We start from the raw sequence: 13,950 nt of genomic DNA, 5'->3' as shown, positions 1-13,950 counted from the left end.
AAGATGTCAGTTCATGATTATTGATTAAACATTACGTTTATAAAATATTTAGGTAAAATTACCCAATATATATATCATTATATCATTATTATATGAGTATTGTATATCATTCAACAGTGTATTATAAGCATAGAATTTCCTGCCATTACATTTGGTGCATAAACTGTCTTTAGTAAAAGCCAGAAGTTTCTATTTCAAAGGAATATAATAATAAAAATAATAATATAATTCAGAGCTCTAATTCTGCATATTGTTTATCTTGCTCTGAAAAATTAGTTGAAGGCTCATTTAAATAATGGTGCAGGTATCTATTCAAATATCAGAAATTAGAACTCATTGCTCATTGTTAGAACTCATTAGAACTTCATTGTTGCTCCAGTAATACTGAACAATTTCCTTTATAAGACAACTACTCACTGATATAATGTTTTAATATTTATTTTACAGTGTATCAGATTCCAGTATTACTTCAAAGGATAGTACTCAGGTGTCTGAGCTGAGCTGAGCTGCAAATATCCACTGACCCTGGAACTGCTTCCAGATGTTATTAACTGAACTGTAAACTCTAACGCAGCTGATGTAGATGCACAAGCCACTGCTCACCAGATGCCACAGGCCACAGCTATAAAGAAAAATAAACTGTGCTTTGTTTTTTCTTTATTCCCTTCCATTATCTCACCTCTCATCTGATGCCTTGTTTTCCTCTGACATGATCCGTATATTAGATTTTCTGTCTCATGCCCTGTGGCTTCTCAATGTGTATTCAAAAAAACGAACACAGTGACCATTTTGGGATATACAATAATACCAAGCTATCTATTCTTTAAATTATTGCTACTGTGATTTAAAGGCTGAGAGGAGAATAGTTTTTGTTTTATAAACTTTATACCATTACACCAGCAGCAGAATATACAGATTAAGACAAAGCCAAACCATTGGTTGTAAAGTAATTGCAATACAAACCATCTTGAGAAAAAATGTGATGAATATGACTATGACAGCTTACAAGAAGACATTATTTTTAAGCAGACCTGTAATGTGTTTTAAAATCCAGAAGACAGTATGCACATTGAGAGGATGTGATCCAGATTGTATTTTATAATTATGATCCATATATTGGATATGCATCCAAGTATGTATTTGTATTCATAAGAGTGAACACAGTGACCACTCAGTGACTTGAATATACTATACACCAATGACAATTTATTCATTCAAAATGTTCTTTTATATTGCTGTAATTTGTTGTGTTCCTTTTAAAGTCCACTAGAGGAACATTATGTCCTCTTCAGCATTAAAGCAGGCAGCAGAGGGTACAAAAGACATATTGTAGGGTCAATAAAAATGTAATACTATCAGTAAAACAGCCTGAAAATCTACTAAACATGGTCCAGAAATAAAGTAAACTACAGCTAGAACCAATGCAGCAGTCATAGTAGTTAGTCTGTTGTGGTAGGTTAATGAAAGAGGAAGAATGCCAGTTGAGAAGTTTGAATCAAGTTCCGATGATTGAATAAGGATTCAGCAGAAGTATTTTTAAGCCCTTACAATATGTTGTGCTGCAGTAAGTCTGTAAAGATTAGTCGTTTGAGAACCAAATGACTTACATTTTCATTCTTCTGGCAATGGAAATAAATCAAAGCGCAACACCACTACTGAATCAGAGTACAACAAATGACTCTAATAAACTGGTTATTTTTATTGCACCAAAACTTACATGCTGTAAGGGAAACAGGTCAATTTAGCTCAAAGGGAATCATTTAAGATTTTAAAGGGAATTTGAAAAGAATCACTGTTTCACGGCTGATCACTGAGATGCCCTGCGATTCACTGAACGAGCCGTTTAACATCAAATCTGCGCTGGATATTAATATCCAAAGTATAGTGAAAACACTATCAATTAGCACAGTAACAAGATCGGCAGTTTAAGACATTAACTTGTAAGCACAAAACACAAGATACTTCTCTTTTCAATATGAATAGGGCTTTATTAGATAAATCTAAGACATATAAACTAATCTAACACATAAACGCACGCACTAACACATTCACACAAGTTGCAGGAAGATTGAAAGTTAGAGAAAGATGAGTTTAAGAGAATGGAAATATGGAATCCCAAGTTTACAGCAATATGTTAAAATGCATAGACATGAACAGCCATCAATCACTTAATCAACCCTCGCATTGAGTTCCTCAATGAGGTTAAAATTATATTAGATACACCAGCACAAATGTCTGAAGGTACATTGCCTGAAGGTGTCGCTTTGTTGTCGCTGATTGGCTGGAAGTTCTGTAGTCGTTGAAGTGACGTCTTGGTCTTGGGGAGCCCTGGTTGGTTGTTGGCTGAAGGTGCAGAGTTGTGTGTGCTGGTTGAAGTTGAACGTACAGACGAGGTCAGAGGGCGTTACAAAACTTAACTCAGAACATGAAACTCTCAAACGGAAAAGAAAAGAAATAAAGTTTGGCGAGACTAGGTGGTGTTCCTTCTCATCGTGGCTAAGTAACAGCAGGCGTGCAGGCTAAAGCACGAGGGAACCGCGCTCAAAGAACAATGATGACAAATAGCATGGCTAAAAGCTAAAGCTAAGAAGCAAAGCTAAAAGCTGGCATGACTGATAGCAAAAGCAAGGCTAGAACTAAAAGCAGACATGACTAGTAGCAGAAGCAAAGCTAGAGACTAAAAAGCAAGATTTTATGGTGTCCTGGGTATTTAAACTGGCCTGTTGGCCACACCTCAAATGTTGTCTTGACCAATCAGATATTGTCTTGGCTCGGGGGCATCATAAATCATATGTTTATCTTACCAAGCATGTGGTCCGAATTTTCCCGCTCTTGCAGGGTATAATTTTGGACATGATTCCTATAACATATTTATGATACATTTGAGAAATATTTGATTGTCAGGACTATTTCAAGCAAGCAGTTTCCATCACAAACATACCAAACATGATTATGAATCCTTAAGTTATCCCATAGTTATTAAAAGACATACACAATAAGTGATTATAACATGATAGTCAAATGTGTGGGTTACACATAAATGAATATGGAGTTAAGCGGTGGACTGATTCATTTATAAGTCTTTTTGAGTTCATTCTGGTCCATATATATGTACAAAAGACAGTTTATTTGCCATTCTCTTGACAAAGACTTCTGTGGAGACCAGGGGTTCAAAGCCCCCTTCCCCCTTAGGAATTTCAGTCTGTGTCTGCTAGGTGGGGGGAAGTCAATGGAAGTCAAAAGATCTTGTGTAGTACTCTGATGGGTTTACATGTGATGTCCAGCGTTGCATTTCCATTACGAACGACAAATTTGACACCAAATTTCTCTCCTTCGAATTGAAATTGTAAATAATTGTTCTAGTGGTGTTAATGTTGAAAGCTGTTGTGTGAACGAGTTGGTTGCTCATCTTTGCTTGTTTCAAACACAGCCCTGATCGACTCTTTAATTTGTATGGTTCAAGTCATTTCTGCTACAATGCTACCAGTGTAGTTAGAACCAAATGACTTAAAAGTAGGTTAGGTTCTTTTTAGTGAATCAAAAACATTTATACCTGATACCTAAATGAATGATTCTAATGAGTCGGTTCCTTTTATTGAATTAAAACATAAAGAATTGGTTCCGTTCATTGAATTAAAATGTAAATTGCAACCAATGTAGCTTGATTCCCAGAGAACTGATACTAATGAGTTGGTTCTTTTTAGTGAATCAAAAATATTAAGAACAACCATTGTAGTCTGATTCCCCAACAAATGACTCTAATGAGTCGGCTAGGTTCTTTTAAGTGCATCAGAAACATTCAGTGCAACCAGTGTAGTCCGATTCCCAAATGTCTGATTCTAGTAAGTTGGTTCTTTTTATTGAATCAAAACATATATTGCAACCTTTATACTCCGATTCCCCAACAAATGACTCTAATGAGTCGGCTAGGTTAAGTGCATCAGAAACATTCAGCTCAACCAGTTTAGTCTGGTTCCCAAAATTATTCTAATGAGTTGGTTCTTTTTAGTAGACCAAATATATACAGCTTACAACTGTGAGATTTAAAGCAGTGTAGTAACACATTATGACTTTTGTTGATAATATAAAATAAATAAATAAATGCAAACACATTTTTATGTATACAGTTTAATCATTTAGGCCAACTGGATAGCATTTATGCTGCCTCCAAAAAGTCAATTAAAATATATGTAAACATATTCTTTTGTTGGAATTATTTGGCAATTAAATTGCATTTCTTTTTACATTCATTTTTATTTCTTACAAGCATTAAAAGAAGTGTTAAAGCAATTAAAAGGAAAAAGTTCAATTCTTTATGATTCAAGAAACAACTTGTTTGAATTAGTCTGCTTTGTTAATATGGAACATTGGCAGCACTGAGCAGGAGGTCAGTTGGTTGTCCAGGATGTTATAATTTTTACACACTGAGAGCCAGCAGCAATGGACATGGCCTTATGAGGGAGATCTTAAATAAAAAGGTGAGGATGCTGTGTTGAAAGGCCATACAAGCTGAGCTACCAAGTTGAGCTCTTCACTTTGCTCTGAGAGGTGTTCAGTGTAGAGTTCAACAGCAAAATTCATGTTTCTTATGTCAAGTTATACATTAGTGAAGCATAATGACAATTAAGAGCAATCGAAGACAGGATCTTATATGCATCATTTCCTGTAAAGAGAATCTCATAGTGTGAAGCCCCCATCTGTTCAGAGATTCGCTGGCCCTGTATAGAGATTTTAAGTCTAACTCACATCTGCTGTGTTGAACCAATGAATTAAGAATCAAGTAACATACTTTCTACATTTCAAGACATGACCTAAACAGTTCAACAAAATGAATTTTGTCCTTTCATAAATTTATAGGACAGTCTTTTTTTCTGAAGTGATATGGCCTGCCGTAGCTGCTGCTCTCATTTTGTGAAGCACAATGAATCAATACTGTATGTGGTTTACCAGAGACTGTTTGGTGCACGGGTTTTACAACCTTCATTTTTTCAGTATTATTTATAGGGAGGAGGTTGTAAGAGTTAAATTGCTAGCTCAATGGCATCACTTGAAATGTCAAGTCTAAAAAATATAAAGTATATTAAGACTAAAATATAAAAATATTATATATAGACATTTTAAAAAAAATATATAGAAATTTCATTAAAAACAAGATTAATTATGATGTCAAGATTGATTTGTTAATGCTTTCCAGAGAACATATAATGAAAAAGCCATATTGTTATGCATTTAAGAGCTATTTTATATTTCTGAAATACTTAAGAACATTTCCACCTGCTTAAGTAATACATTATGGCACTGAAAATCTTCAGTGGAAATGCACAGAGAAATTTAACAATGTTTTTTCCTGACCACAATTCACTGAATATGACAGCACTCCATTCTGTCCTCAGTTTAAATGCGTTTTACTGTGTAGATAGAAATGTGTCATCATAAAACAAAATTTCGGTATACTGTTGTTTGTAACACTGGTTCATTTCACATACCTGATGTGTTCTGGGAAAAGGCTGCAAGCTGCAAGAAAGAGAGACAAGCTCATTAAACTGGTCATCGGTTTCAGATCCCACAGTGAAACTATATGAGGTGCCCCACTGAGACTGTGAGAGTCTATCACACAGACCAGTTACAATGCTGAGGTTTCCTGCTTCTCTTTGTCTCAGTGAATGTGTGTGTGTGTGTGTGTGTGTGTGTGTGTGTGAATGAATATGTAAAGTAAGAAAAGGAATAGAGAGAAAGAGGGAGTGATGAAAAGAGCAGGAGAGATTGTGTGACAGGCCTCTATGTGCCGCAGAGACAGAGTGCCAGACGCTGGCTTCTCTCGGAGGCTTCAGGCCCTTCTCTCTCCTCATTAGAGAGAAGAACGCCATCATGTCCCACTTCTCAGATCAGATTGTGGTTTGTGATGACCCTGGGGCTTTTAATGAGGTTTACTTAGCAGTGACCCCACCATTGTTTTGCTTCTTGTGGCTTTTCTCACTCTCTCGCTTTTTCTTACATATGGTGTCTGTTCCAAAATTCCTTGAGCTACCTTTTTGTTTGAACAGTAACTGAAACTATTGAAAATATTTATATATATTTTGTCATTGTAAAAGTCAACATTTCATTTCAAATGTTTAACACATTGCTTAGCTGATGACATTGTACTCTAATAAGCATACAAATAACACATGCATTAGGTAAAATATTTATTTTCTATTTTCAACATTTTATTAAAATTGGATTGAACTACATGTATAAATTATGTATGTATAATAAATAGTATTTTATAGATAATAAATAAAATAAAACCATTCTTATTTGCAAATCTTTGTTTAAACATATTAAAAAAAGAGATTTTTCAAAGTAAATAAAAATTTAAAAAATTATGTTTAATGCAGTGTTACTTACCGATTCTATGTAACTATTTGTCAAAGTTACTTCCATTTTCTGAGCAACTTGCAATTTTCGGAACCTTTTTTTTCAGTAAAGTAGAGCCCAAAGAAATATCCCCCCAAAATACTGACATTATATTTCTTTTCCAAAACCTAGTGAGCTACCTTGCTGTCTGCTGCCTACATAGACATCCTAACTGAAATCAGCTCTAATAAGTGACTATACTGGAATGCACTGAAAAAAAAGGCACCAACATTGAACTGAACTGCATACTGAATATGCCATACACATATGAAGCAAAAAATAAAACAAAACAAACAACAAAAACAAAAGCAACAAAAAAAAACATTAAAATGCTGCTAACACTAATCTACTGTACTATAATCAATGCACTTAAATATAGTGAACAATAGTTAATTGTTAATTACATTTAAATTTGTTTATCCAAATTACCTCTTGACTTGACTGCCATCTTTTACTGAGCTTGTGAAAATGCAGTGTATTATTGGATTTCCTTCTTCATTTACATGTGATTTTGCCTCAGAATTTATCCTAAAGAAGGCTATACATGCTAAGTATGTTGCCTAGTTTTTGGAACAGACTTTGCATCAAGAGTGCACCTGGGATGCTTAAAATGCTGCCTATATATATACTTCTGGATCTAAGTTAAAGGAATACTTCCCCGAGACACATTTATCTGCATTCCACTAAAGAAGATGAAGTCTAGACCCAAAACAATAGAATAAGCAAGAGCTTGGGTTGTCAGCACAGCAACAGGTAAGGGGAAAATTGGGTCATGCAATTTAAGAGAAACATTCAACCATCCCAGAGGCACTTCAGTCTTTCCATTGGCCAAATATAATGGTCCAATAGTCCAAGGACTAAGGCTTTGTTCTGAGGGATCTAGTTCTTTACCTAAGCTTTCATGAATTAGGGTATAACTTCATGTCTGGAATTTACATTCTCCTGTAAAGCATTTGCAGTGGTCACCGAATTGTTAGTGGGTTTACCTCTGGATTTCAAAGGAAAGGTTGGTTGCATGTTAACAGCATGTTGGGCTGGAGGTGTAAAGGCCATCATTCTCCTGGTAACTATCCACAGTTTACTTTATCCTCACAGCCTATTCCACCATCAGCCCAACATGCTGTTAACATGCAACCAACCTTTCCTTTGAAATCCAGAGGTAAACCCATTAACAATTCGGTGACCACTGCAAATGCTTTACAGGAGAATGTAAATTCCAGACGTGAACCAAAATTTGCTGTTGTACCTCAACAATTAACCGTGCCAGTCAGTATTGGTACCTGGACCGGTAAAGCCATTGTTGACATCGGGGCAAGTTATACCCTAATTCATGAAAGCTTAGGTAAAGAACTAGATCCCTCAGAACAAAGCCTTAGTCCTTGGACTCTTGGAACATTATATCTGGCCAATGGAAAGACTGAAGTGCCTCTGGAATGGTTGAATGTTTCTCTTAAATTGCATGACCAAATCTTCCCCTTACCTGTTGCTGTGCTGACAACCCAAGCTCTTGCGTATTCTATTGTTTTGGGTCTAAACTTCATCTTCTTTAGTGGAATGCAGAAAAATGTGTCTCAGGGGAAGTATTCCTTTAACTCAGATCCAGAAGTGGACTACTACTTCCAGCCTGGTCATGCCAGCGTGTCACCACCGATGAGATTCCAATGTCTGCAAGATAGAACCATCGCTCACCCTTCCACTCCAAGTATGGCCCTCTTAAGTTCTGTTCCACCCTTAATGTTGCCCTTTGCCTTGAAAGATGGTGACCGTGAGGATGATGCAACACTCATCTACCAAGCAGTGGATGCAGCTCACTTACCACCTGAGCAAAATCAACAGTTAAATCACCTTCTACAAACAAATCCTCAAGTGTGCACCCTTCAGTTGGGACGGACTAATGTACTTCAACATCAAATCTACACGCATCATCAAATACCCATAAAACAAAGGCCTCATCGAATGTCACCTTTCAAGCAAGCCATAGTGAATCAGCAGCTCCAGGAAATGTTGGAGACCGGCATTGTGGAACCTTCACAATCAGGTTGGTCTTCTCCGGTGGTCCTAGTGGCGAGAAAAAATTGACAACTTCGGTTCTGCGTTGACTATCGCAAGTTAAATGCTATAACTGACAGCAACGCATACCCAATGCCAAACCTCACTGAAATTTTGGAGTCACTTTCAGGATCTTCTATCTTTTCCACCCTAGACCTTAACAGTGGGTACTGGCAAGTTACTATGGATGCTTCCAGTAAAGCGAAGACTGCCTTTACCACCCCTGCGGGGCTATTTCACTTCCATGTAATGCCCTTTGGACTTAAAAATGCTCCAGCAACTTTTCAACGTCTTATGGAGACTGGCTTGGGAGACCTACGTGGAAGTATTTGCTTTGTATATATCGACGATATTATTGTCTATTCCCCATCTGTTGCTCAGCATTTCTTTGACCTCCAAGCTGTTTTCCAGAAATTACAAGAAGCTGGCTTAACCATCAATCTTCGTAAAAGTTCTGCTTGCCTGAAGTTACATTCCTAGGTCATGTAATAAATATCAAAGGCATTACAGCTGACCCAAGGTAAGTGGAAGCTATTCAAAACTATCCTGTTCCAAGAAATCTGAAGGAAGTCCATCGGTTTCTTGGACTAGCCGGGTGGTACCACCGGTTTGTTGCAAACTTTTCCAGAATTGCTGAACCACTTAATTCTTTAAAGAAAAAGGGCCAAGTTTTTCAATGGACACCACAATACCAACAGGCCTTTGAAGAATTGAAAACATGCCTAACGACTCCACCTATCCTCGGACATCCCAATTTCGAGCATCCCTTCATTGTATATACAGATGCCAGTGAGACAGGACTGGGTGCAGTGCTGACCCAAAAGAGAGGACAAGGTATAGAAGAGGTAATTGCTTATGCCAGTCGAGCTCTTAATCCCGTGGAGTCAAATTATTCTGCAACAGATAAAGAATGCTTAGCTGTAATATGGGCATTAGAGAAATGGCAGCACTATCTTGAACACAGAATGTGCACTGTCTTGACAGATCACTCTGCTTTGCAGTAGGTGAAGAATTCACCTAAAACTACCAGCCGTCTCATTCGATGGGCACTGCAATTGCAAAAGTATGATTTTATTGTTGAATATCGGAAAGGTAAACTGAATGCTGCTCCTGATGCACTTTCACGGCTCGCCCCCCCCATGCAAACTTTAATTTGTATTCAAATCAGAAAAATGTGAATTACAGATGAACTAATTTGGGAGAAACAGCACAGTGACCCAGAGATTGTGAAGATATTTCAAACTCTGTCTGGCGACAAGGGAGGGCAGCAGAAAAAAATTATGAGGTAATTGAAGATAAGCTTTATCTAAAAACAGTGTCCGAAAATCAATCACTCTATCGTATCTTTCTCCCCAAAGATCTTGTGCCAGCTATACTGGAACACTATCACTGTGACCCCACGAGTGGACATGCAGGAATCTTTAAAACATACAAGAGAATTCAAGAAGTTGCTTTCTGGACTGGGATGTGGTACGATATAAAACAGTTTGTCAAAAGATGTGTTAAATGCCAGACCCTAAAATCTGACCAACGGAAACCTGCTAGTAAAATGAAGAAGATTAATAGCACACAACCAAATCAGATCATGGGTGTAGACATCATTGGACCGTTGCCCCGTAGCACTAACCAAAATGAATACCTTTTAGTCTTTGTTGATTATTTCAATCGTTGGGTAGAACTGTTCCCCATTCGCACTGCTACTGCCAAAATTGTTGCAACTGTATTCCGAAAAGAGGTACTACCCAGATGGGGAGTTCCAGACTTTCTCGTATCTGACAGAGGTACACAGTTTGTGTCTGCAATATTTAAAGAAGTGTGTGAGGGTTGGAATGTAACACCAAAATTAACTACAGCATACCACCCGCAGACAAACATGACCGAAAGAGTCAATCGAACTCTTAAAAGTATTATTGGAGCATTTGTAGAAGATAATCATAAACGATGGGACCAATACCTACCAGAAAACATATTTGCAATTAACTCTGCAGTCCAATAAACCACTGGAATGTCTCCTGCAGAACTCCACTTAGAAAGGAAACTACAGGGGCCCATGAACAAGCTTCTGAAAGGTGAAAGCTGTGATCTGTCACCCGATGCACCCCATTATGACACTGTGTATCACTTGAAACAATTGCAAGCTAGAGCAATAGAGAATAGTAAGAAAGCACATCAAAGACAGCTTCGAAATTACAATAAGAATCGACGAGATATGTTATTCAAAGAAAGAGACAGAGTATGGATGAGACACTTTCCACAGTCCAGTGCAAAGCACAATCTCACTGCTAAACTTGCACCAAAATGGAAAGGACCCTAACGGGCAATCCAACAAAAGGGGCCAGTGAATTACCAAATAGCACTGGAAGCTACAGGTGAAGATGTCCGTGTTGTCAATGTTTGCAATTTAAAGCACTGTTTTCCAACTGCCTCTGAAATAGAAGCACAAGACAGACAAAACCTTATTGATCTCTTTCAGGAATCCTCAAATGATGAGGAGTTCTTCGGATTTTAATGTTTCAACATCTCATAAAGAACTATGAGATGCCTTGTCCAACAGAGGGGGAGTGTGACGAAATCGAACTACAAAGCCCAAAATGCAATGCATCAAGTGGGAGGAGTCAGTCAGCTGGAGGAAATTGAGTAATCAAATCCATTTAAAACAGGTGTTCATGAGTGTTGAGTGTTGTGTCCACTTGTCTGCTGAATCGATGGTCAGATGTTTGAACTGCCTGGAGATAGATATTTAAAATATGCAAAATAGGAAGAAACAAAATGGGAGATGAGATGATGTTGTCTTGAGTCATTGACCTGGGTATTATTCTCCCTCATTTGAAAGACAAACGATCCCTTGATGCTGTCCTATATGGTGTATTAACTCATGAGATGGTTTATTTTTGGTTGTGTACTTTAACATGCTTTGAAGCAAGAGATATTGTAAAAAGAAACGGGGTGACGTAAGCGACCAGGAAGCTATAAAAGCACGTGCCGCGCAGCTGGCGTCAGCTTCGCGTCTTTCAGCAAGCGCTCTGTGTGTGAATGTCACTTGTTTGTCTTGTGAGTCTTATTTACTGTTGTCTGTCCAGTTAGAGCTCCTAGACATGCCGAAGAACAAGGCGAAATCAAAACATAGTGAAGGCGATTCCAAATCACGTTATAGGTTGTGTGTTCCTCCCTGCCCGCAATATATAACGGCCCTCGAGCGGGATATGTTCCTAAGGCCCCCTCTGTTACACCACGACCTGTAGTGCTGCAGGCCTTCTGTCCTCCTCCCTTTCGGGAGCCAGACCAAGGGAAGCTAAATTGTATGTGTCCAGTTCGAGCGTTGGATGCATACGTCCACAGAGCTGCCCTGTGGAGAAAAACTGACCAATTGCTTGTACGGTCCCCCCAAGAGGGGTTCTCCTGCTTCTAAGCAGACTATTAGTCGTTGGATAGTCGAGGCTATCAACGCCACCTATGAGTCCTCTGGTCGTCCCCCGCTGTCGGGAGCCAAGGCTCACTCTACTCGGGGTATGGCGGCCTCCAAGGCCTTCCTAGTGGGTGTATCCATGCTGGACATCTGCAATGCTGCGGGGTGGTCCACGCCCTCTATGTTTGTTAAATTCTATGGCCCAGACATGCCAGTCACTCCAGGCGCTTCTGTCCTCTCGTCCGAAGCTGTGCTCTTCGGATACACACTAGTCAGGGGTTTGGTAGTCTGGCGGCGTTGGTACTCGTTCCCCAAAGCGTTGTTCGACGCAGCTCGAGTTCCTGAAGAGGAACGTCTCTGGGTTACGTATATAACCCTAGTTCCTCGAGGGAACGAGACGCTGCGTCTCGGAGCCATACCCCCGGCACCCCTGCCGGCGCTTGCTGGTACTGAAAGCTGACGCCAGCTGCGCGGCACGTGCTTTTATAGCTTCCTGGTCACTTACGTCACCCCGCCTGTGACGTCACGCTCTTCCATTGGACTGATTACACGCGATATTCAGAGTCGCTCACGCTAAGCATGTTCTCCAAAGCGTTGTTCGACGCAGCGTCTCGTTCCCTCGAGGAACTAGGGTTACATACGTAACCCAGAGACGTAATGTGAAGTGTGATTTGAGTTAAATGCCATAGCCAGAATCACTACATCACAATATATATATATATATATATATATATATATATTAGGCAGCACTTTAAGCATCCCATTTTTTTTTTCACCGTAAAATGTTTGGTCACTGTTTCATATTAAAGAACACATATGCCTGTTTTAAAAATGATGCCATGTGCACATGAAATTTAAATAAAAAAAATTTTCTATGCCCTTAATCTTTTTTTCTCTTTTGACTGCAGAGATGTATGGCTCACTATTTCTTGTTGTTCTATTTGATCTTATGAGACACAGTTTTACTCATGCAGAAAATGAGCCAAAGCCTTTTTTTCTCCCATTTTCCTAGCATAATGATGTCAGCTGCAGTTTTATGGTAACTTTTCATCACCTTTATATCATTTTGCCAGGAAAAGGCCTACATCCTCACTAGCCACTAGCAGTTGCATAAATGTATCAGCTATTCATTATATCCTCAAATAACTTTTAAACATAATTTACTTTTTTTCTCTTGGCCTTGATATTTTAAGTATTGCTCATACTACATTGTAAAGCCATCTCATCAGTCTCATCTTACTTCTTCAGGGGAAAGATAATTAATGTTACACCACTGAGAGTGGGTCAGCCGGCCACCAATCTAATTCACACTGCCAGTTAATTTCAGCACCTGTGTTGGGAATAATAAACCTCCGTCCTTAGTCACAGGTTTCATGACCTTCTTCTCTTCATTTTATTTGTTGTGTTAGTGCCATCAGGTTATATCTTAAGTGTTGTGGTATATGCAAGAGATAAGTGGTCAGGGAACGAGATGTTGCTTACTTCTTTTCAATGGCTAACCTGCTGAAAAGACCAGCTGGATGGATGGTTAGTGCTGGTCTAGATGATGAACACCATGGCTAAAATGATAAACTAGTTCTACCATAAACCACCCTGAAGTAGCATAGAAATTCAGCAGGATTTAGGAAGTTAGAAAGTCTTTAGGTCAGTTTCACACAAGGATCAAAAAAGGTGGAGTCTCCTCTTAACATTTTAGCTGAAATTGTTCATAAAGTACACTAATAATGAAGTCTGCACTGCATGTGGTCTTTTTCTTGAAATGCCTAACTGTTAAAATTGAGATGATGCTTGGCTTGTGTCCTCAGACTGCTACTACACAGAAACAGAATTAGACATTATGGTGGCTGGATTGTACAAGAGGGAGTCGGACAGATCTGCTGATGTTAATGGAAAACGGCACTGTTAAAGGTAAACTTGACTCCCCAGAGCATGCAGTGATTCTTATTATGATTACGTAATTACTTTCAACAAGCTGCAATGACAACAATTTTTCAGCGACAGGTGCAAGGCACATGGTCATCTTATTCAGTTGTTTTGTTATTTACATCCTTTGTCATTTCTGCATTGTAAAATATAATAGAAGTAGTTTGTCAACAAAC

This window comes from Carassius carassius, chromosome 33 (assembly GCF_963082965.1).
Source record: "Carassius carassius chromosome 33, fCarCar2.1, whole genome shotgun sequence".
NCBI classification, from domain to species: Eukaryota; Metazoa; Chordata; class Actinopteri; order Cypriniformes; family Cyprinidae; genus Carassius; species Carassius carassius.
Note: the sequence above shows the minus strand (reverse complement) of the source record.